Raw genomic sequence first — 24,492 nt, forward strand, 5'->3', positions numbered from 1 at the left:
TATATCAGCCCAAGTTTAGGTAGAGCATCCTTAAAAAAATAATTCCAATCAGAGATCCCATCTACAGAGAGGACAATTGGAAGGCTTAACCGTTTTCTTCATAGTATCAGAAGATAAAAATCCAAAAACAGACCTGCAGATAACAGACCCTCCTTCCTCCCACACTCACGAGAGTGTGGCATCTTCATCTCGTGGAGGACGTGATCCGCATCAGCCCCTCTTGGTCCTAAATCCTGAGATGGCCTCCGCGCCGCTTCCTCCAGCCTAAAGTTACAGTTCTGCTGTTTATTCTCGTGTCTTCCATGGTCCTGTGAATGAGCCGCAGTGTGTGTGGTGGGTAAACCCTTGGACACTAGCCCCACTTACCTGAGCCTGGCGCTGTGACCTTGGCAATGATGACACCTCTCTGCCTTGGTTTTCCTAGGTGTAGGATGAGGGAGGCAATGAGCCCAGTCTCTCTGAGTTGTTGGAAGAATGAAAACAGTTATTACAAGGGAAAGCCACCAGAAAAGTGTTCCCTCCGCAGGCAGAAGTCAACAAGTGTCTGCCCTTATTACCATCACACTGTTTCTCTTGGCACCTATAGAAATAACATCTTCTAAAGGAAAAGGTTTTTAAAAAGATGTTTGGTCTAATAAAAGACTGTTTTCAGATTTGCGAATGCATTTATGTGGAAAGCCGAGGTGCTTAGTTAAACATTCAAGATGTCCTTTTTAAAAAATGATGAACAATCCTCAAACTCAAACACCATTCCCCAGCATAGTCGCTCAACCAAAGCATTTTGTATTTCACTCAAGAGACTGAACGTAGACCCAAAGAAACGCTGGACACAACTGCAAACCAAGCGGGGCACATCAGCCAATGTCTGGAATTCAGCACTCAGGAGAGGGAGGCAGGAGGACAGCCTGGGATACACAATGAGACCCTGTAAACACGTGTGTACACACACAACACACACACAGCACACACTCGCTCCCGTAATGCAAGACAGTTACGACTGTGTATAAGCAGTTCCGACTATAAGAGTTACAAAAACGCAAAGGAGGAAAATCGTATCCTACTCCGCCGCGGCCAGAGAGTACATCGAATTCCCTGGAACTGAAGTTACAGACGGTCGTGAGCCACCTGGGGCCCCTGTGAGAGCTGCCAGTGCTCTTTTCCACTGAGCCGAGCCCCAAGGCTGAGCTTCTTCTGAAATGTAATAAAGTTGAAATAGTTGTGTTTGAACAGGCAAGAACTTCAATCAGCAGACTCAAAACCTGGGAGGTAGACCCGTAGATAAATAGTGGCGTGCAGGGCCAGGAGCTTTGAGCCTCATCTCTACACACACAAAATAAAGTTTTTAAAAATATACAGTGTTGCCCAGTGGTGGTGACGCACACCTTTAATCCCAGCACTCGGGAGGCAGAGGCAGGTGGGTCTCTGTGAGTTCAAGGCCAGCCTGGTCTACAGAGTGAGTTCCAGAACAGACTCCAAGCTACAAAGAGAAACCCTGTCTTGAAAAACCAAAAACAAAATATTTCAGTGTTGCCTTGATTTGCCCAGCGGCTTTCATTGGTCGTCAGTGTACGTCCCTTTTTATTTAATCTAAATGCCCTCAGGCAGGTGGGGCTCACACTGTGGCAAGGTGTTGCCTCCCACTAGCCTCAGGCCCATTGCCGTTTCTTGACTGGCTGAATCATTGGGAGTGTGGTGTGGAAGGATGAGGAACGCAACAAATAGAAGAGGCAAGAATTGTCCTGAGTCGAGAATCCAAGACGTAACCCATAGAAATTGCTATAAAACTTGACAGCCATAAGTGGCTGGTACAACTTACTTCTCAGAGTCCAGCAGACATGGGAGCCGAGTGAGCCGAGCAAACGGACTCTCTCCAATTGAAGTGATAGCCACTGATTATTTCTCTAATGTCGCAGTTACAACTTGCCATCCATCCTGGGCTTCCTGCTGTAAAATGCCCCGCCATCCTCCTCAGTGCACGCTGGGCCACGGATTCCACAGCCACGGCATTAATTTCCTCTTGGTTACATGCTGCCACGTGGGATGATCAGTTACATTTCCTGACCGTAAAGAAGAGAGAGCCATGAGGCATCCCCTGCTGTCGGGATGCACAAAGAAGGCTGCTGCTTGCCTCGCCTTTGCCAGCGTCAGAGAGGGACCAATTGCGTGTGCTCTCTTAAGTCTGGCAAGGTACTGATCCAGGTTTGCCTTCCTTCCATCAGACTCCCGATTTCATTCAGAGTGGCAATGCGCCTGTTGACACGCGACCCTTGTAGCTGCGAGGGCAGGTGTCATGATGCCGGCCAGCCAGTTCTGTCTGCTGTACATTTCTAGAACGGATTTGCTGCCTCGTTTCAGAGCATCCTCAAACGTTATTTAATCTCCCCCTCCTCTCACTCCAGGACCAAAGAGCTGACCATACCAAAGAAGAAAGATAGTAGGGGTCGCCAGGGCCCAGGTTTTGACCCCCCCCCCCAAAAAAAAAAGCTGTTGTATTAAGGAGCGGGAACCCTTGTTGTCCCCGCTGCCCTGTTAGCTTGCACCCGAAATAATCACACAGAAATTGTATTAACTAAATTACTGCCTGGCCCATTATCTCTAGCCTCCTATTGGCTACCTCTCACATATTAGGTTAACCCATTTCCATTAATGTGTATCGCCAATTGACTGTGGCTTACCGGCAGGAGTCTAGCCAGCGTCTGTCTTGGGCAGGAGAATCATGGCATCTGCCTGTCTCTGCTTTTTTCCTCCCAGAATTCTGTTCTGTCTTCCCCGCCTACCTCAGCTCTGCCCTATCAAAAGGCCAAGGCAGTTTCTTTATTCAACCAATGAAAGCAACACAAATACAGAAGGGCCTCCTACACCAAAAAGCTCCCATAACAATTTTATAGCATGAAACTATTCTGTGAATAACTTTTCTCGTTTATTTTGCAAGCCAAGGCACTGAGTCTCACTGTGGCATTCTCACCGTGTCAGGAGACTTTGCTCTGGTTCACCCTCCTCCCTGCTGCACTACCCCAGCCCACCTGCTTGCTTTCTGCTTTCCTGTCCTCTCCTCCCCTCAAATAGGTCTCTCATTTGTGTCACGTGACTTGCTTCATGCTTCCTTTATTCTTTTTCCTCCTTGAGAGCTCTTCCTCACCTCTGATGTTCACCTTTCTATTTACACACACACACCAGCACACGCGCGCATGCACGCGCGCACGCACACACACACACCAACAATCTCGGTTTGGTTACTAAACCAACTAAAGGGACAAGTAATTGTGAAAGCAAAGAAAGGAGATTTGAAGGACACGGCCACATTGGGAGGAGGTGCAGTGACACCTCCCTCCCCAGTTGACACCTCCCTCCTTTCCCAACTTTGCATTTTTCTTGGCTTCCAAATCCATGGTCTCAGTTGAAGCAGCTGAACCTTATCCACCTAACAGAGCTTGCCGGGGAATGTAGCTGTTGGTTCATTCCCGGCGGCCCAGCCCTGAAATTATCACACAGAAACTATATAATTTGCAATACTATTTGGCCAACAGTTCAAGCGCATTTCTTTTTTTCCCTTTTTTTATTGACATTTATTGAGCTCTACATTTTTCTCTGCTCCCCTCCCTGCCTCTCCCCACCCCCTGTCAACCCTCCCCCAAGGTCCCCATGCTCCCAATTTACTCAGGAGATCTTGTCTTTTACTATCAAGTGTATTTCTAACTAGCTCTTATATCCTAAACTAAGCCATCTCCATTAATCACCACGAGGTTGTGGCCTACCAGCAAAGTTCCAGCAGTCTTGGGTGGGGGGGGTGTCTTTCTCTTTCGGCAACAACATGGCTTCTCTCTGACTCGGCCTACTCTCTCTCCATATCTTTTCCAGGTTGGTTATATTCTGTTAAGCCATTGGTTAAAAGCAGCTTCTTTATTAACCAATGGCAATAAAACATATTTACAGAATACAGAGAGGAATCCCCCATCACCTCCCCTTTTCTATCCAAATAAAGTGGAAGGTTTAACTTTAACACAGAAAAATTACATATAACAAAATAGATATCAAGCAAAAATTATACCTACAATATTTATATCTATTTTATCTTTTTTATTATAACTAAGGAAAACTATAACTATGCTTCAATTCTATCAAAGACTCTAGAAAGATATAATATTACCTAAGTAAACAGGAAGTGCATTGTAAGCAACTTCCAAAACTCTAGAATTGACAGAGACATCTAGATGCCTAGACAGTCACCCAAAGTTCTTCTGTATCATTGGGGCAGCCATCTTTAGCCTACAAGCCCATAGTATCTGGCAGACATTTCCAGGAAGCAGGAAATTTTAAAGACAGTTCCACTTATATTGGCAATTTGTCAGTAACTTTCTTCTGTATCCTGCAGAATGTCTGGCAGACTCTTTCATGAAGTAGGAACCCCAAAGGACCATCTCACCTTTAGGCAAGTTCAGCAGTCATTTTTCTGTGGGTCCTGCATGTCCAGTTTATATGGCATAACATCAAGCAGTCCAGGCAAGAGCAGTTCCTTGCCCAAGTGGCTAACCAACTCTATAAGGAGCCTCTTCGATGCCCATCATCCTCTGGAAGTAGATTGGTGCTGCCAAGAACAGATGTGTCTCATTGTCATGAAAAGTCCTAAGTTTTTAAAACATTTTAAATGCCATATTCTGTAGGTCTTTGAAAATGTTGAAGATTATCTACCTAACTGAAATATACTCTATATATTTAGAAAAAATATATTTAAAAAACCTAACTAACATGACTACAATCTTGACTATTAGATGGCTAGCTATTAACTTGTATTTCTTATATATACATTACATTTTTAAATTGCTGCACAAACAAGAACAGAAATATACATATAACAAAATTGATCTCAAATTTGTATCAATAAACCAAGACCCATATAGCATATCCTCCTTTAATATAAGCAAACATTTATAAACAATATTTGGGAATTTGGGCATAGTTCTCTAGACTACTTCCTAATGATTGAGGTGCTGTTAATCAGATCTTTTATGGGGTATCCTGTGTGATAGGTCCATCTCAGCCCGCAGTCCTGAAGTTTTCATGGATGTTGGACCATCTGGGCCATTTTCAGGAGGTCTTGTTTGATCAAACCACATCAGTCTGGGAGGAATCCACAGGTTCTCATCCTCTGTGGAAACAAAAATATAACCTCTTTTCCAAGGCAACACATCCTTACACCCAAATTTTGAAGTCAAGATACCTCTAAAATATATATATGTTGGTTTAGCTTAGCAGCTTGTACAATAAAATGCCTCTCTGTACTTAACTCATTCACAGTCAAAAAATTCAAAGAAAGCACAATAATATACATGATCTAGACTCGGTATATTCCATCTTTTGTGGCTTATTTTTCTTTACTCCTTTAATCTATGACTGTCTGTACTCTGTCTCTTCAAAGACTTTGTTTTATTTTTTCTATACTCTTTTTCTCTCTCTCTCCCTCAGGCCTATGTACATTTCTTTTCAGCTCTTCATCCTTTATTTGACTCCATATTTTTTAGTATTGATTTTTATTGAGCTCTACATTTTTCTCTGCTCTCCTCTGTGCCTCTCCCCTCCCCTTCAACCCTCTCCCAAGGTCCCCATGCTCCCAATTTACTCAGGAGATCGTCTTTTTCTACTTCCCATGTAGATTAGATTTATGTACTAATTCTCTGGGATAGTGATTTGTGGGCTGGTTTTCTTTGCTTTATGTTTAAAAATTACTTATTAGTGAGTACAGGTGATAATTGTCTTTCTGGGTCTGGGTTACCTCACTCAAAATGATGTTTTCTAGCTCCATCCATTTGCCTGCAAATTTCAAGATGTCATTTTTTCTGCTGTATAGTACTCCATTGTGTAAATGTACCACATTTTCCTTATCCATTTTTCAGTCAAGGGGCATTTAGGTTGTTTCCAGGTTCTGGCTATGACAAACAAAGCTGCTATGAACATAGTTGAGCACATGTCCTTGTGGCACGATTGAGCATCCTTTGGATATATACCCAAAAGTGGTATTACTGGGTCTTGAGGAAGGTTGTTTCCTAATTTTCTGAGAAATCGCTACACTGGTATTCAAAGGGGCTGTTTTTTTTTCTATTTTTGTTTTTGTTTTGTTTTGGTTTTCTGTAGTTTTGGAGCATGCTCTGGAATGAGCTCTTGAAGAGCAGACTGGCCTCAAACTCACAGAGATCCACCTGCCTCTGTCTCCTGAGTGCTGGGATTAAAGGTGTGCACCACCACTGCCTGGTGACCTTTGTACATTTTTTTAAACATACTGTGACCTGTTTAGAGGTTTATTTCTGTCTGAATCTGTCCTTATTGTATATCTGTAATTATTTTCTGACCAGGAGCACCTTCTTTTTCTTTTTTAAATGCTAAGTGGGCATGACTAGGACCAACTCTGCAGTCCTGCCTGTTGGCTCCACCCAGTCCAACATGGCAGAAGCATGTTTGCTGGCTCTGAGAGCCAAGCACCCTGTCCCAGCTCCAGGGTCACAGCAGGTCTATGTCACCATAAAGCAATTTTTAACACGCTGCTCACAGACCCCACTTAAGTGCTCTGCCTCCTGAAAGAGCCAGAGTCCATGCTGGCAGCATGAACCAGGAAGCTGCTGTTTCTTATGCTGAGTCAGTAAGCCTTCTTAAAGGAGCCATGGCACTCATCACCATCAAACAGAGCCTATCTAAGAAAAAAAAAAATGCCAGCCACCCAAAAGCTGTGCTTAACTCTATTCTTTTGTGTCTAGAATTCCTTTCCAAGCTTTCTCAGGAAACAAAAAACCAAGGTAACTTGGGGAGGAAAGGGTTGATTTCAGCCTACAACTCCAACCTCGAGGAAAGTCAGAAGGGGAACCAGGAGCAATCGCTCACCCACCTTTCCTCTATGTATAACACAGGCCCACCTGCCTAGGGCCACAGTGGGCTGGGCCTTCCTATAGCATTCGGCCATCAAGAAAAAGCCCCACAGATGGGCCACTGAGCAGTCTGATGGGGTAACTTCTCAGTTGAGATTCTTTCTTCCCAGGTTTGTGTTGAGGTGTCCTAAACTAACCTGCACAGCTACTGCCAAAGCTTTGCCGCCCCCACAGTCCAAGCAGCCAGGATTGCCCACTGTGGGATGGAATAGCAATAGGTCTCACCAAAAGTCAACAGGATCAACAAGATGTCGTTGAACTTCCCAATACGTGTCTTGTTTTGTTTGGCTCACTGACTGTTGCTCGGAGTTTGGGTATAAGGGTTTCTTTGCTTTATTCCAGGCAGGGTCTCCCACATGTAGCCCAGGCTAGCCTTGTACTCACACTCCCCTTGTCTCAGCTTTCCTGGGCAGGGATTCTAGGCGTGCATCGCCACATCCGACTTGAGCATCTTTTCTTTGTAAATCACCCACACAGAAAAACAGACCAGACCCAGCCGCAGCAGAGGCAATTTCTCACAATATCCCAGAGAATCAGGATGCAGGTGAACCAGAGCTAGTAATCGGGCTAGGAGCATGACTCCATGGTAGAGCTCTGTCTAGCATGGGGAAGGCCACAAGATCCACCCTCGCCCCCTCAACAGGTGGGGGATTCATTTAACAGAATGCATGAGGCTGAAAGTTAACCGCACAGAAGGGAGGTCTGTAGAAAACCAGCTGCAAACCAAAACCTTGGCAAAATCGGATAGGGGCTCTCTCTGCACAGCACAGGGGCGCAGACGTACTGAGAATAAACTGTTAAGAATGTCTGTTTCTCAGTGCAGTGATGATGCATGCATTCACTCCCAATACTTGGGAGACAGAGGTAAGTGGATCTCTGTGAGTTCAAGGCCAGCTTGGTCTACAGAGTAAATTCCAAGACAGTCAGTGCTACACACACACAGACACACAGTTATGTTTCTTCTCATTCCTATGTGCCCCTGTGTCACTGTTCCTGCCTGGCCTTGGGAAGAAAATTTGAATTACAGAGACACTGTGTCCAAGAAAGCTGGGCACAGCTAAGAGCAGGACTGCCACACATTTGGGAAGCAGATGAAAGGTGTGCACTTGGAAATTTAGAACCCAAGTGGTTTCCTGGCTCCCACGATGCTTAGTGGTAAAGCTTATTATACCCCATGGTGGATGGCAGAAGATTCGCTCAGGCAGCTGATCAATACAGGAGCAGGCACAGAAGTCCCTTAGAGCCACACTGAGAATCGCCCACAGGGAGGATTCATCCATCACCTGAGTGTCAGTAACCATCACTGGGAGTTTGAGGGAGGTCTCTTAGCGAAGACAAACTATGCTTGTCTATAGCGGGCAAGGGAGAACAAACATTAGCAAAACCTCTAATTATTCACCTGTCTTTCTCACAAAGCTCCTACAGGATGAGCTCCAAACAAACAAAGCTGTGTTTTCTTCCTATTTGGTTTGGCTCTCAGTTAGCCCAGGCTGGTCTTGAACTCACTGTTTAGCTGAGGATGTCCTTGAACTCCTCCACTCCCTAAGGACTGGGAAGGCCGCTACGAGCACCACACCCAGGCTAAAAGAAGCCAAGGAAGAAAATGCAAGCGCAGGAAACGAGGCTCTCAGAAGAAGAGGACGATTGACAGCGCTAAGGGAGGGACTGCCTTGGCCACGGGACAAGGCCAGTCTGACTTCAGAGCAGAATAGCAGCACAAGGAAGATGTCATCAGAGAGAAAGGCCATGGGGGAGGCTCAGCATGTTCGTCATATTGGGAGAGTTTGGAGGTTAATTCTCACTAAAGACCAAAAAACGCCACAAGTCAAAAGATAAAGCAGCCGGGCGATGGTGGCGCACACCTTTAATCCCAGCACTCGGGAGGCAGAGGCAGGCAGATCTCTGTGAGTTCGAGACCAGCCTGGTCTACAGAGCTAGTTCCAGGACAGGCTCCAAAGCCACAGAGAAACCCTGTCTCGAAAAACCAAAAAAAAAAAAAAAAAAAAAAAAAAAAAAGATAAAGCAAATGAAACATGCTGGCTAGACACCCGCACAAAGAGGTAGAGGCAGGAGGATTGCCACAAGTGCAAAGCTAGGACACACGTGTAGTGTGTGTGTGCATGTGTGTGTGTGTTTGTGTGGTATGTGGTGTGTGTAAGAGAGTGTGTATGTGTGTAGTGTATGTGGTGTGTATGTGTGTATGTATAGTATGTGTGTGTGTGATGAATGTGTGTGTGCATGTGTGGTATGTGGTGTGTGTAAGAAAGTGTGTGTATGTGTGGTGTATGTGTAGTGTATGTGGTGTATATGTATGTATTATGGTATGTCTGTATGTGAGAGAGAGCGTATGCGTGTGATGTATGTGTGTGATTATTAATGTCAGAACAGCAAAGATATCCAGGAATGTAAATGCAGTCCCAGCTGGATACAGATAATACTTACATAGTCAAAATGCAAATCTGAGCAGTGAACTTTATCAGATGTGCTAAGGCCTGGCTCACGATTCTATTTTAGCATCTAAGAAGTCAGAATGCACTGTAGTATTAACTACTTGTCTCCCTGCTGTAGCGAAATGCTCAACAAAGGACAATTTGAGAGAAGAGGGCACAGCTCACCGTCTCCCTTTCATTCAGGCCAGCACCCAGTGTCCACAAGTGAGGTGTTTTTCCACTTCATGCAACCTAATCTAAACAACCCTTCCAGGGCATGCCCAGCAGCTGGTGTCCTAGGTTCTTCTAGGGGCTATCAAGTTAACAATATTAGTTGTCAGAGTTTCGTTAAGGGCGCTTTTATTCTTTTGTAGTTCCTCATAAAATATTGTTGAAGGACTAGAGAGAAGATTCAGGTTAAGAACACTGGCTGTTCCTGCGTGGGACCCAGGTTCCGTTCCCAGCACCCACATGGCTGCTCACAACCATGAGTAACTCTAGTTCCCTAGAATCTGACACCCTCTTCTGGCCTCCACAGGGAGTGCAGGCATGTGATGCACTTACATACACGTAAGCCTAGGCATAAAATGGTTTTTGTTAATTAGGTTAACTCTCATGATGGAAGGCAGGTAAGACAGGAAGAAATTCAGAAATTGAGTAGTAAGCAGGCCTGAGGAGGGTGAAAAGCTTTTCCTTGACTGCCATAGCAACAAGACAAGTAAGAATCTCTAAAATTATGATACTGATGACATAGCTTTTAAAATGTATTGTTTCCGAATGAGGGCTGCAAACACCAGAAGCGCAACTAAAATCAGAGACAACGGTTCACTGAGGGCGCCTAGATGGAGGTACGAATGGGCCAGGAAGCCACAGCCTTGCGATTTTCAGAAAGATTTAACATGTGAACTTTTAAGCTACCTCTGTGGGTTTGGGGTAAAATTTTTTTAAAAACATAAAAATAATGAAATAAACTCTTCCACTCCCAGCCTTACCAGAATGGGAATTTTCAGGCTGTGGGAACCAAAAGGAGCTTCTCCACCAGGCTAGTCACCCTATAACCTCCAGGGCAATGCATGTCACCTCAGCCTCGGTCTCCGCACCAGGGGAAGCCTAACTTCTGCCTCCGATGACATACAGCTATGCATTTGGGGGAAAGTGGAAACCGCAGCGTGCAGATGCTCTAATGACTCAGCCCTGGAGAGAGGAAGGAAGCTGGCGGCTGGTCCAGCAGGTGGGGAGCCTCCTCCGCAGACACCTGTCGGCGGTTCTGGGGTTCCAGAGGACTAGCCCAGCATTCCTCCACGCCGAGAGGCACCTGCTCTGTCCACCGAAAGATGTGCACCCGCGTCTGGGAACCGCGTGACATAAGAGAAGGGTCCTCCGCGCGGGCAGGCACGGCGGAATGCTGAGCCCAGCTGCGCCCAGCTTCAGCAAGAGTCCCCCGCTGTCCTTGGTTTCCCACGGCAGCTCCACGCGGGGGAACCGCTGTCCCAGGTTCCCACGGCCAACTCCACGCGGGGACCAGTTGTGCCCCGGGAGAACAGCCTTTTTACGTCGCAGGGGCTGGTGGGGGATCCTTCTCCACAGAGTCTGGCGTGAGCACCAGTGCCCCACTCCTCCCCAGCACACCTGGAGGTCCAGTCTGAGGCTCATCAGGGGAGCCTCGGGAAGCAGCTTCCCAACGCTCAGCAGGAGATCTGGGACTGGGCAGCCCAGCAGTTAAGTATTTTAAACAATGCTCTCTGCAACCAAAGCCGACTTCCTGCAGAAACCGTCCAATGCCATCTGCCAGGCCCCTTTCCTCCCTAACCCGCTGCCTGCCGGTTTCTAACACTTCATGAAGCCTTCTACTCTGCTAGATTGTTATCCCTGTGAGGTTAGCGGAGTAGTTAGGCCTCGGGTCGTGCTGAGACCCAAGTTAAAACATGCTAACCTGGCTTGCTGGAGGCATCTGGGTCCCCAAAGTCCTTAACCTTGGTGGTCAGGGGGCTTCCAACCTCAGCTTCCCACACCCCAGCTGCCCTCCGAGTTCCCGACCTTGAAGGGATCCTTAACGAAAGGAGGCTCCAGCCCTGGGCCCAGTTCAGGCGGTACTCTTCTGCAGGGTGGGCTGTTGAGCTGTTCTCTCGCCCTTCAGAGGAGACAGTCCCTCTGCCCGCCCACCCTGTGAACAGGTCCACGCTGTAAGAACCCAGAAGACCAGTGGAGAGCTTCATATTCGCAAGCCAAGGTCATCTCCTACTTAGGTAAGAAAACTGGTCCCCGGCTGTCTGCTGGATTATGGTGTGTAGCTAATTTAACCTACTTTGTCAAACCCCTGGGAGAGTATGGAATAGTCAGGTGATTGCGAGAGATTTCCTTGATCTCTCTGAGTTCAGCAAACTAGGCTGTGTTCGGCCAGCAGGTCACAAAATCGGGGAGGGCAGAGAGCTTGCAGCAAGACTAGAGTCTGCAGGCTGGGTCTGCAGTCTCTGACACACGGCCCACGCCGCCCCCAAGCCCTCCACACACACCTCAGCACCCCCTTTTAGCTTCATGCACTGCTTTAAATGCCCATTTGTCTCATGGCTCCCAGTCATTCCTCCGCCCCTGTGCCCCTCCTATCCCTCGCTGCCCTGTGCTGTTCTCTGCTTTGGTTTGTGGAGGACACCCTCAGTTTTGTTGAAGTACCACTTACTATCTGGAGTGGTGGCTGTTAGGGACAAATGTGGTCAGGGGAGAGCCGGAGAGACGGTTAAGGCCCTTGACCGACTTAACAAACAACCTGAGTTTGATCCCTGGCAATCACAAAATGGGAAGAGAGAACTGACCCCTACCACATTGTCCTCTGACTTCCACATACGTAAAATTATACCTGGATGGGAACACACACATGCTAATAAATAAATAAATGAATATATATATTTCCAGACAAGGGAGGGAGAAGCAATCAAGAACCAAAGAGCTTGACTTGTCTCACTTTGACAAGAGGCACTTTAGGGGTGCAGGGTAGAAACGTTCAAATTCATGCTACTACAGAAAAAAACATCTGTGTAAGAAGGAGAACCATCACTGCATGGTGGTAGGGGCAGCTGAGGTCCTGGCTGAGGAACCTTGAGCCCAGGAGTTCCAGGCTACACTGGACAGCAGAGTTGGAAGTTGCTGGGGGGGGGGGGGGGTGGTCAGGAGAAAGAGGGGAAAGATCAATGGTATATGCTCTGGGTTCCAGTCCCAACACCATATTTCCAGGGACTAAGACATGATTCGGTGGCTCCTCTTCCAGATGGACCCAGGTTCAGTTCCCAGCACTCACATGGCAGCTCACAACTGTCTGTATCTCTAGTGCCAAGATATCTGGCGCCCTCTTTTGGTCTCTACAGATACTGCATGCCCTGTACACATGCAGGCAAAACACCCATATGCATTTTTTAAAAAAGTAAATAAGGAGTTTTAACTAAAATTAAATTTACAAAGTAGAACAAACAGAGCATGGTGGCACTTGTCTGTGGTCCAAGCTACTCTAGACGGGGGCAATGGCTTTGCTGATCCCACCTCAGAGAGAGAGAGATCCAGGAGGACCCCCTATTAGTATTTAAGAAGTCTTCTTCTTCAAAGTTTTTAAAGTGATATATAGGTTAAAATTTTGAAATTAAAAAAACTTACATGTATACACACCTCCCCAACCCCCTCCTCCCCTGGCCATCAGCCTAGCCAGAGACCTCCATTTGCCCCTACTTTCTAAATGAACACTGAACAATAGAGCCGTATGTTCAAGTCTCTACTGGCACATAAATGGAGTTATACTGCACATACTGCTTACTATTCTCTCTATTCTCTCTCTCTCTTTCTCCCTCTCTCTCTCTCTCTCTCTCTCTCTCTCTCACACACACACACACACACACACACATACACACACACATACACACACGCACATACATCAGCATGAATTTGAGGTTTTTCCCCATCAGTACAGAAGAATGATTGAGCTTTTACCAACTGCCTGGGATTCCATCCCGTCATTCTGCTGGCTAAGCACTCAAATCATTCCCAGCCTTGACTGCAATGAAGGTCTTCGAGCATGTCCTTTTTGATGTATATTGGTGTTTTGTGCGCTGTATCTTTATGCACTGTGTGCATGTAGCGTCCTTAGAGGCTGAGCACATGTCTTTAAGCCCACAGGGACTATATCTAGAGGGTAAAGTATTAGCGGTAAAATTGCCGGCCAAAGGCTGTATACATTTTCAATCGTGATAGAGCCAAAGAGTAGATAGGTTTTATTTTTAGAGTAACGAAGAATTTCTTTTCTTTTCTTTTGCTTTTTTTTTTTTGTTTTGTTTTGTTTTGCTTCTTTAAGACAGGGTTTCTCTGTGTAGCCCTAACTGTCTTGGAACTTACTCTGTAGACCAGGCTGGCCTCAAACTCTGAGATCCACCTGCCTCTGCCTCCTGAGTGCTGGGATTAAAGGCGTGCACCAACACCATCCAGCCAAGTAAGAAAAGAATTTTAACTAAAACTACCCAAAATGTTGTGCCAATTTATCAGGAATGCTTTTGGATATATATTCAAGCCAACTCTGATTTGCGTGCTTTCTGCCTGCCTGTCTGTCTGTCTGTCTGTCTGTCTGTGTGTCTCTAGCTCTAGCTCTCTCATTTGTAAAGAAGAAGTATTTCTTTCTTATGTTTCAGAAGTCTTGGAAATCTAAGGTCAAGAGACCAGCATCAAGCAAAAGCCTTCCTTCTACTTCCTCCCATGGTAGAAGGCTGAAAGGTAAGAGGACACCCTCAAGGTAAATGGTCAGGAAATAACCTACGTCAGGACTCCTGCAGTAGCTAACTGTGGTGATTCTAATGTCACTAACTCCTTTATCTCACAGGGAATGGCTCTATTAGGAGGTATGGCTTTGTTGGAGTGGGTGTGGCCTCGTTGGGGGAAGTGTGTCACTGTGGGGGGGTGAGGTTTTCTAAGCTCAGGATACCACCCAGTGGCTCCGTTGACTTCCTGTTACCTGCAGGATACAGCACTCTCAGCTCCAGCACCACAGCTGTCCACACACCGCCATGCTCCCCACCATTAGGGTAATGGTCGGAACCTCGGAAACTGTAAGGGAGGTTTCCTTACAGTTAATTTAATTGTAAACTCAATTAAATGCTTTCCTTATAAGAGTTGCTGTGGTCATGGTGTCTCTTTACAGCAATAAGAAACCCTAACTAAGACAGTAACCCAAGCCCGTGGTGTTGGCACTCACCCCACCCCCACCCCATGAGATGGAGCCCTTGCAGCCTCCACCCCTATGAAAGGTCTCTCCTCAAAGCACTTAGGAGGGAAGTTTCCAACACGGGCCCTGACAGGACACATCCAAAGCACAGTGTTCTTCTACCTCTCTCTTATTATTGTTCTCCTAAGTGACAAAGTATATGATGTATATGTTGGGGGTTTGAGAGATAGCTCAGCAGTTGAGAGCACTTTCTGCTCTTCCCAAGGGCACAGGTTCAGGTCCCAGCACCCATAGCAAGGGGCTCATAGCTACATAGAACTTCAGGGATTTGGCACTCTCTTCTGACCTCTGTGCACTCATGTGCACAGCCTCCCACATCTGTCCACACACATGCGTGAACACGCACTTAAAGCTAATACAAATAAACCTTTTTTAAATGATATGTATTTTTGGTATACAATACAAAGTTTATAAATGTGTGTACTCTAGCTTTCTAAGAGCAGATAGAGCCCCAGGGACTCAAAACATGTTTGTTATTCAGCGAGAAACAAAACGTTGGTGTGGTTTACACTGGAAGAAGCATGAAGGATGCTGGACGATGTACCGCATCCCCACTGTGGCCTCTGAATGGAGCATCGCTCGAACAGAAAGGCTTTCCCATGACACGCTGGGACCATGGAGGACCCACGTAGGTGGTCAGAAAGGGTTGACGGGAGCCCCTCACGTCCTCTCGTCCCTCACACTGTCCACATCTGGAACTCCACATATGGAAAAGTGCTGTTGGGCAGATGTGGCCACCCAGGGAGTGATGCATGTCACCCCCTTAGCCATTATGTCATCGGCTCTAGCATCCTGTGTGCTGTGGTCCTGGCTGCCACAAGCACCCAGACGCTGATACCTCCCAGGGATAGGAAGTTGTCTCCCTTGCCAATTACCTTACCTTGTTTCCTGGAAGACTCTAGCTTAGATAGAGCAGGAAGAAAAAAAAACAGTTTCACTTTCACTTCCGATTTATTCGTTTTTTACTTTGTGTGTGAGTATTAGCCTGCACGTGTGTATGTGTGCTGTGTGTGTGCTTGGTGTCTGTGGAGGCCAGAAGTGGGCATCGGATCCCCTGGAACTGGGGTTACAGGTGGTTGTGAGCTAGAGCTGAACCTGGGTGCTCTTAAGCGCTGAGCCCGCGAAGGTGTAGCTCAGACTGGCCTTGAACTTGTGACCTTCCTGAGTCTGTCTCTGCAGCACATCCACCACAGGCTGTTTCACTTTATGGTTCCTGGATACAAGATTTTCCTCCTTCTGCGAGCCAGGCCTTCACAGTGTCTGGGGACAGCCATGCTCACTCAGTCCTTCTTCTGAATTTTAGTTCTTTCAGTCATGTCTTACGGATCATGTCTTCCAAACAGTCACCACATTAATTCTTGCTGTGAACACCTTTCTCCTCAAACAGTGAAGAGTCCCCGAAACCACTGCCCAGAATCTAGCTGCACCCTGGGAAACGAAGGATGAACTAAGCCGCTGCTAGGAATATTTTGCCTTGGGCTGTCAACACAGTTTTCCCTTCTGGGGAAACTACTGGAGAACTATCCCTTATTCCATTGGTTCCTGATTCTCCCTGACTGGTTCTACTTGAAAGATGACAATCTTTAGAACCCAGTTAGATCATCTGGCCCTGCGCCCCTGGTTCTCAGGAGAATGGTATAACAAAATCCATTGAAGAGGAAAGGTTCTGTTGCCCTGTGTGGGGCAGAGAGTCATTTCCTCTTCTTGGCTCTTCAGTCTCTAACAACTATTCCGTCCCTTTCTAGAAAATTCCTTTCTCATAAAGTTATGGTCCATTTCAGTTGCATACAAGGAGAAAACTCACCGTGGGCCAGAGACTGCTAACCAGTGACCTCATGTCCCCAATTCCAACCTTGACAAAGCCGATTGGGGTCCCAGGTCTCTCCTCTTCTTTCTTGTTTACTGCCGTCGGCTGATCTGGCTAACTTGCCACCAAGGCTTCCATCAAGTTCCCACACTATCTGTTAGAGGAACCGGAGAGATGGCTCGGAGGTTAAGAGCGCTTGCTCTTCTAGAGGATCTGAGTTCGGTTCCCAGCAGGCACACTGGGTGGTTTGTAACTGTCTGTCACTCCAGCCCCAGAAGATCTGACACCCTCCTCTGGCCTCTGAGGGCACACATACATGGGGAGACATGTAAGTTGATAAGAAATTTAACCTTTAAGGAAAATAAGAACGAAACACTATCATGGTAGGCAGCCAGGCATGGTGGCATGTTCCTGGAATCCTAGCACCTAGGAGGCTGAGGCAGGGTGCCTACAACCTGGGTTACATAGCCTGTCTCAAAACAAACTGGTAAGTGGCTAGTCACAACTGCTGCAGACTAACCAGACTGGGTGCCAGCCGTCAAGGCAAGGAGTCCCCATGTACAAGGTTACCTAATCTGCTGGTGAAGTCCAGCTCTATCAGCCCGAAGCCAAGAGACAGAAAATAGAGTTGATGCCCTCAGGAGTTCCAGTCCAGAGGATGCTGGGGGCGGGCTGCATCTTCAGATGCACCTAAAAATCTGGGAGAAAGAGGGAAAAGATAATACAGTGGGCATCAGAGGCAACGGCAAGCTCCCTCAGACCCCGTGTGCTCACAGAGAGGTACAAACAAAAACCTAGGACCAGTGAGTGCTGAGGTCAGGAAAGGAGGGGGTGGAAGGCTGGCTTCATTCAGCATCTCAGGTGCCTACACAGGCGAGGCCTTCCAGCGTGTCTCACTTCTGAGGTCACGAGAGACAGTCAGACAGCTCTATCTTCCCAGGTGCCTCCTTACGAGGTCCTGCTCTCAGAACACCTGCTTCAGAGGGGACAGCTCCTAGGGAAGGGGACTTACAACAGAAGAAATCTGGCACACCCGGATATGGGGGGGAGGGTGCAGGGACGACAGGCATTGTGGGATAATGGAACTACACGGAGACAATTTTAGACTGTGCTTTCAGAGGGTTTTTTTTTCTCACCCTGATTGGCTAGTGTAAAACCCTCATTTACAACCTTGACAGAGCCCCGACTAATTTCTGTCGTTGAAACAGCTTTTTATAGCCACAGCATCAAGATGTAGAATACATTTCCTCTTTTCTCCCAACAGATCCCATTTCTTGGCAGAAATATATAGCAGAAAAGTACCAAAATTTTTTATAATGAGAACAAACTCAAAATTCCGCCCCTCAGCCTTCGCCTGTAGATTGTTTCTTCTTGGTAGCTCGCCCCCTGCTTTAACTTTCTCCTAGTGACTCACACGTTAAATTTTGATTTCAGCAGCCTCCAGTCGTATTACAGGACCCTGTTGCCACAGGACAGGGCCCGTGACCTTAAAGATTTCTACACTGAACGGACTGTACACATGCGTTCACTCTGGAGTTTGGCCCCGTTCAGACTGCTGTCACTTCCCACTCGAATTCCAGGGACAAGCCTAAGAATGGCCTTCCTGCTCTTCCAGCTTGATTTAATTTATCTTCTCTCTAAGATTTCCCTTTTGGAAACTCTGTGTGTGTGTGTGTGTGTGTGTGTGTGTGTGTGTACTATTCAAAGAAAAATGTGGTTTTTAATTGCCTTTAGGGCTTTAAAAAAAATCAAGCTCAAGTCTAACGTACCATAAGATGCCACACACCAGCCACACGAGGGGTCTTTGCTTAACAGCCAGGGGGCTCCTGCCTCTGCCAGCTGAGCCGCCATGTCTTTGCTTTCTGCCCTGAAACTGCCTTCCCGGCTCGGCTCCACGCAGTGACTAACTCCATCAGGAATATGACCCAGTTTGCTTGGCAGGATGTGATTTTTTTTTTTTTTTAACTCACTGCTCTCTCTGGTCACGATTCTCTCCCAGGCATTTAGCGACTCCCTCTTGGCATCCGTCTGGTGCTGAGCCGGATTGATAACTCTCTCCCCAGCTGTTCCCTTCCAGCCAGCCCTCCTCTTTCTGGTAAATCCTTATTCCATTTGCTTTTCTGCAGCAGCCTGCTATCTCTAGGGTCTCCTTAAAATAGATAAACACTGCTCTCCAAGGGAAGTCTCGAGGCAAAACCCACAGCACATACTAGCCCAATAATCTGCTCCAGAAGGCGGCTGGATAAAAAGAGTCGGCAATGGGAGCCACCCACTGGTACAGGCTTTTATCATTTACCAAGCACTTTTGACCCACATGGTCTTATTTAATATTCACAATAAGCCATAATGCAGGTAGAAGGGCTATTTCCACCTTATAAAAAAAAAGCCCCTAAAGAAGTCAAGAATTCTGGGCAGGAAGTCGGGCCAGGATTGGAAGCCTGTTCTTTTGAAAACTGCTATGTAAATTCTATTTGCTCAGCCACACAGGGCCAGGAATGCAGCTCCAGGGCAGGGCTTTTCTAGCACACACAAGACCCTGGATTCAATCCCCAGCACCTTGAGGGGGGAAAAAATAGACATAAGAATCTTTGGTGCTCATTTTGATGGATTCTGCAAAGGGCGTCCCCGATCCGAATGCATGGGACCAGAACTGTTTTTAGTTTAGGAATCTCCCAAATTTGGGAATATTTCCATGCACATAATGATCTCATCTCAGGGATGGTACCCGAGTCCAAGCACAGCATCTGTTTGTGTTTCCTATACATAGTCTGAAATTATTTTGCGCAGTATGTTTAGCGTGCCAGAGTGTTGGCCGTGCTCCGTTCCCATGTCACCAGGCAGAGGACTTTCCACTTGTAGTACACTCACACACTCAAAGAGCTCCAAATTTAAGAGTTGGCCCTTTTTCTCGTGTACCACACTGCGTCTCTGGAATTAGCAAAACAGGTCCCACCTAGCAGATCTAGAGATTGTGGGCTTTGGGAAGCCAGGCCAGAGCCTTTCGCATGGAAGGGCAGTTCAGTTGGTTGAGTGAACCTCAAGGCTTGCAGATTATGGAGAATAGGACCAAAAAGAGAGCCTTCTTATCAAATGAAACCCAGCACTCAGCACCCTCAGAAGCAAGTCTCTGTGCAGACGGGTTTCAGAAGGAAACAGATATAAAGTTGAGAAAGAAGTGCTAGAATTCTGTTTTAAAATTTAAAAAAAGTCAGACTCCAGGCACCGAGGTGCACCGGGGGATACACCAGCTTGGCTCACTAAGCTTAACCTCCTCATCTCTCGGATCACATCTACCTCAGGGTCCAGAATTCCACGACAGCCAAGGAAGGCTACATGGAGAAACCATGTCTCAAAAAACCAAAAAGAAAAAAAAAGAAAATTTAAAAAAAGTCACTGTTAGGGGAGCTGGAGGAATGGCTCAGCAATTAAGGGTGGGTACTGTTATTGCAGAGAACCAAGGTTCAGTTCCCAGCACCTCCACTGTGGCTTGCAACCATCAGTAATTCTAGTTCTAGGGAATCTGATGCCCCCTTCTGGCTTCTTTGGGCACTGCATTCCTGTGGTGCACATATATTTGTGCATATATATATGGAGACAAAATGCTTGTACATATAATAAAATATTAGAAATCATTGTTAGTATTTAAATCTAGACTGTCCTCTACAGGTTCATGTTTTTAGCATTTGATCTCATTCATTTCATGACCTTTATAAAAGGGGGCCTGGCTGGTGCTTGAGTCGGGCAGTGGTGGCACATGCCTTTAATCCCAGCACTCGGGAGGCAGAGGCAGGTAGATCTCTATGAGTTCGAGGCCAGCCTGGTCTACAAGAGCTAGTTCCAGGACAGCCAGGACTGTTATATAGAGAAACCTTGTCTAGGAAAGCCAAATGAAGAAAAGGAGAAGGAAGAAGAAGAGAAGAAGGAGGAGGGGGGGAGGGGGAGGAGGAGGAGGAGGAGAAGAAGAAGAAGAAGAAGAAGAAGAAGAAGAAGAAGAAGAAGAAGAAAAGTTACAGTTGGCTCCAGCCTTCCAGCCTGCATTCTCTACTTCCTGCTTGCCACTGTGTGAACAAGCAGCCACCGCACACTCCCACCACCAGGAACAGAACTGTTCTGTGTTGTCTTCCCCAACACAGAAATTGCTCTGACACCCCAAGGCAAACTAAACCTTCCCACCCCAACCCAAAGCCTTCTATCAGCAGTTCTGATCACAAGTAACTAATGCTGTCACCACACTGCACCTCGGTCTTCTGGGACTTTCACCTAACCTTGAAATCTCAACACAACGGTCTGAGGCCACTGTTCGAGGGGGGGGGGGGGCTCTGAATTTTCATATCAGAAAATTCACTTTGTGGACCCACCAGACCCATGAGGCACATGATAAAGAGAGGCTTCGCAACTAGAGACCTCAACCCAGGGGTAAAAAAAACTGAAAGAAAATAAATGATAAAGGCCCATCGTGTCGCTTTCCTGGGATGTGTGGGTCACTCCCCACGATGATGATCAGACCTTCTAGAAACTTCCATCGGCCTCCTTGTAAGGCCATCTTATGTGACTGGGAGGAGGTGGTCCACACCTCTAATCCCAGCACTCCGGAGGCAGAGGCAAGTGGATCTCTGAACTGGAGGTTAGCCTGCTCTCTAGAGCAAGTTCCAGGACAGCCAGTTCTACACAGAGAAACCCTGTTTCAAAAAACAAAACAAAAGACAACCTTATCTGTGGATCTATCTGCTCCACAGAGTTACCTGAACTCTTATCTGTGGATCTATCTGCTCCACAGAGTTACCTGAACTCTGTGTTGTGTCTTGCAAAATAGAGGTGCTTCCTCTTGGATCTTGTTTGCACCCAGTGGTGCCTGGTGAATATTTAACAGCTTTTCTCAGGAGGGGAAAGCCCTAGAGAGCAGCTTTTTCAGAGTTCGGAGATGTCGTGGAAGAGCAGGTTGGAGAGTCTGCCTCTGTGACTGTTTCCAGCGCCCTCCCAATTTGAATGGCTTCAATTTATCTAGCACCCACTGACCCATGGGCAGCCCAGGAGGCTGGAGGGAGGGTGATTTGTGGGCAGCCCTGTCCCCTCCGCTTGATCTCTCCCAGACCGTTGCTCAGTCAACAGTTGCCAAGGGTTCCAATCAAAGCCTCTACACCCCTTTGAAGTGCCTTCACAGAAGTCTTGAGGGCAGAATCTTCAGGAGCAGCTCAGCCTTTCTTGTCTGGGCTCCATGAATAACCAGCCTGGGAATGTGTCTAGAATCTCCCTGAGCGTCAGCATACTTTTGAGGTTTGTTTGATTTCTCTTTTAATAGACAAATTGCAGAAAACACAAGAAGAAGAAGAAGAAAACGCATTTCCTGTTCCCAGCTCAGCATCCACGACCAGGAAGAAGCTAGAAGGAGCTGGGAGCAGGCTCTCATTCATAGACACCCTGTGGAGTGGCTGCCACTCGGCAATCCACGTCCTTAGCAACAGAGCCAGGAGGGCTGGAGGAAGGCTTCAGGGTGTGTGCTAACAGGATTACATGGCTTTCTAATGTACATGGCTGTGCTGGCTCAACCGCGTAGCTGGCTCCTGCACACATTGCTCTTTCCCTCCATTTAGCACACACTCGTTGTTTCTTCACCCATCCTCTCTCCCTCCCTCCCTCCCTCCCTCCCTCCCTCCCTTCCTTCCTTCCTTCCAGAACTTGACCGGAACCCCCCCCCCATCTTCTCTCCATCGCCGGTTGCAACTCCCACCCCCTTGCTTGCTCATGGCATACTACATTGCGACTCATTTTGTGCTCTACCTATTTCTTATGCGGAACCTTGGCTTCACATTTTTAAGCCTTCTAGTGACTGTACCCATTCCCACAGTTATCCGAGCTCCCTGTCCCCCTTGTCCTGTACGGTCTCTCCCGCGTCATTCCTCTTACAGAGGTGTTTAAAGAGTCTGAGCCTTGGGACATTTTGTAGTCTAGATCGATCAAGACATGCGGATAGCTTCCCACATACCTTCCTGAAACCTTGGGTCTCAGATTTATCCGTGAAATGGACATTATCGTTTGTTCCACTTTACATAGGTTGTCATTGAGGATCAGAGGGGTCAAGTGTGTCTCCAGGGTCACACAGCTAGGCAATGGTTAGTGACTTATGAACTGACCCTAGAAGGGTGGCTCTTGGATGTGTGAGTTGAAGGGACAGTAGGAGCCATGGACCAAATCCCCCCCTCCCCCCAGCTACATGTACACCTCAGGCGCCAGGTCCCAAGGATTTTAATTGACCTGCAAATGCCCTGCCCATCACAGTGCATGTGTTCTCACTGGAACTTTTCTGTCTCCACACAGAAAATACTTACTCTTCTGTTAAAAATACTGGTTGTCAAACCGGGAGGTGGTGGCGCACACCTTTAATCCCAGCACTCGGGAGGCAGAGGCAGGCGGATTTCTGAGCGCTCAAGGCCAGCCTGGTCTACAGAGAGAATGCCAGGACAGACTCCAAAGATACAGAGAAACCCTGTCTCAGAAAAAAAAAATACTGCTTGAAATCAATTCAGTAAGCACTGTAGAGGTAACGCAAAGCCAGTAGGCTGCGTACCACCGGTATACAGTGGACTCTACCCTATGGGGTACACAAATGTGTTCTCTGGTGTTTAGAACCAGGTCACCTAAGGACACACTTCTCTCTCACAGCCCATCCTAAAGGACACTTGGCTGATAGGAGCATAGCCACGTCCTCACAGTTAAAAGTGTAAAGCCACGTAAGCCTTAAGACGCTAGTTCTCAGATTCTGTCCCCATCTTCCTGTCATAGGATTTTACACGCTGGACTTGGGTGGTGGCGGCGCTAACAGTGGCAGCTACGGAGGTCAGATGGAATGGTGGTGGCTGCTGTCCCCATTCTGATCTGACCTCTCTGCTGCTGCGATGAACACCACAACCAAAAGCAACTCGGGGAGGAAAGGGTTTATTTCAGTGTAGAGCTCGTAGTCCATCACTAAGGGAAACCAAGGCAGGAACCTGGGGGCAGGAGCTGATGCAGAGGCCATGGAAGAACCCTGCTTCCCAGCTTGCTCCCGTTGGCTTACTCAGTCTGTTTTTCGTATACTGTCCAGGACCACCTGCCCGGGGTGGCACCGTCCACAGTGGGCTGGGCCCTCCCACATCAATCATTAATCAAGAAAATGGTCCCCCCCCCACCAGACTTGCCTATGGGACAGTTTGTTGGAGGCATTTCCTCAATGAATGTTCCCTCTTCCTGGTGGCTCTACTTTGTGTCAAGTTGACAAAAACAACAACAGAAAAAAAAAAACAAAAACAAAAAAAAAAACAAAGGGGCTGGAGAGATGGCTCAGCTCTTAAGAGCATTGCGTGTTCTTCCAAAGGACCCGAGGTCTGGTGTCCTCTTCTAGCCTGCAGGCATATATGCAAACAGAATATTGTATCCATAATAAATAAATATTTTTTTTAAAAAAAAAAAAAACTAGCCGGGCGGTGGTGGCGCACGCCTTTAATCCCAGCACTCGGGAGGCAGAGGCAGGCGGATCTCTGTGAGTTCGAGGCCAGCCTGGTCTACAAGAGCTAGTTCCAGGACAGGCTCCAAAGCCACAGAGAAACCCTGTCTCGAAAAACCAAAAAAAAAAAAAAAAAAAAAAAAAACTAACTAGCACACAGGCTCAGGGTGGTAATCCGCTCTCCAGGTGGTGATGTCACGTTACTGCCTGCAAACGGTCCCAACTTCAAAACATCCCATTGAAAATGTCCTTAGCGTTTTTGGGCACTTGTGCCTGCTGTCTGTAAACAAACACCGATAGGCGAAGACACACGTGAGGGCGGCTCACGAAGATTAACAGAAACACAGAGAGAGTCCATGTGGCCTGGTGTGACAGCTCAATTTTTCTTCCACGGACAGTTGGCGGTGATTTTAAATTGTATCCACATATTCTGGAGTCTACTTTCTCCTCATAAAATTGCTCTTAGATCATGTAAAAGAAAATAAACGCTCCAATATTTCATCCTCCAAGGGGCCCCGCAGCTTTGAGTGCTGTCCAGCATCCTCTGCTATTCCACGGGACTGAGGGTGACTACAGACTTGTTTAACCTCAGTAAAGGGTAAAGGGGA

General features: G+C 47.1%; 1 long non-coding RNA gene across 1 annotated transcript; it reads right to left on the minus strand.

Annotated features, from left to right (window-relative positions):
• Positions 1-15,655: 15,655 nt before the first annotated feature.
• LOC121464730 lies at positions 15,656-18,290 on the minus strand. Its single transcript, XR_005976548.1, has 4 exons — positions 18,174-18,290; positions 16,975-17,102; positions 16,402-16,558; positions 15,656-16,025 (listed from the first exon to the last, which is right to left on the minus strand). It is a non-coding gene; the product is annotated as an uncharacterized LOC121464730 (long non-coding RNA).
• Between the last annotated feature and the right edge of the window lie 6,202 nt (positions 18,291-24,492).

The sequence above is a fragment of the Microtus oregoni genome, unplaced genomic scaffold, assembly GCF_018167655.1.
Source record: "Microtus oregoni isolate MIOR12 unplaced genomic scaffold, Mior012 000029F_ref0000214, whole genome shotgun sequence".
NCBI lineage: Eukaryota > Metazoa > Chordata > Mammalia > Rodentia > Cricetidae > Microtus > Microtus oregoni.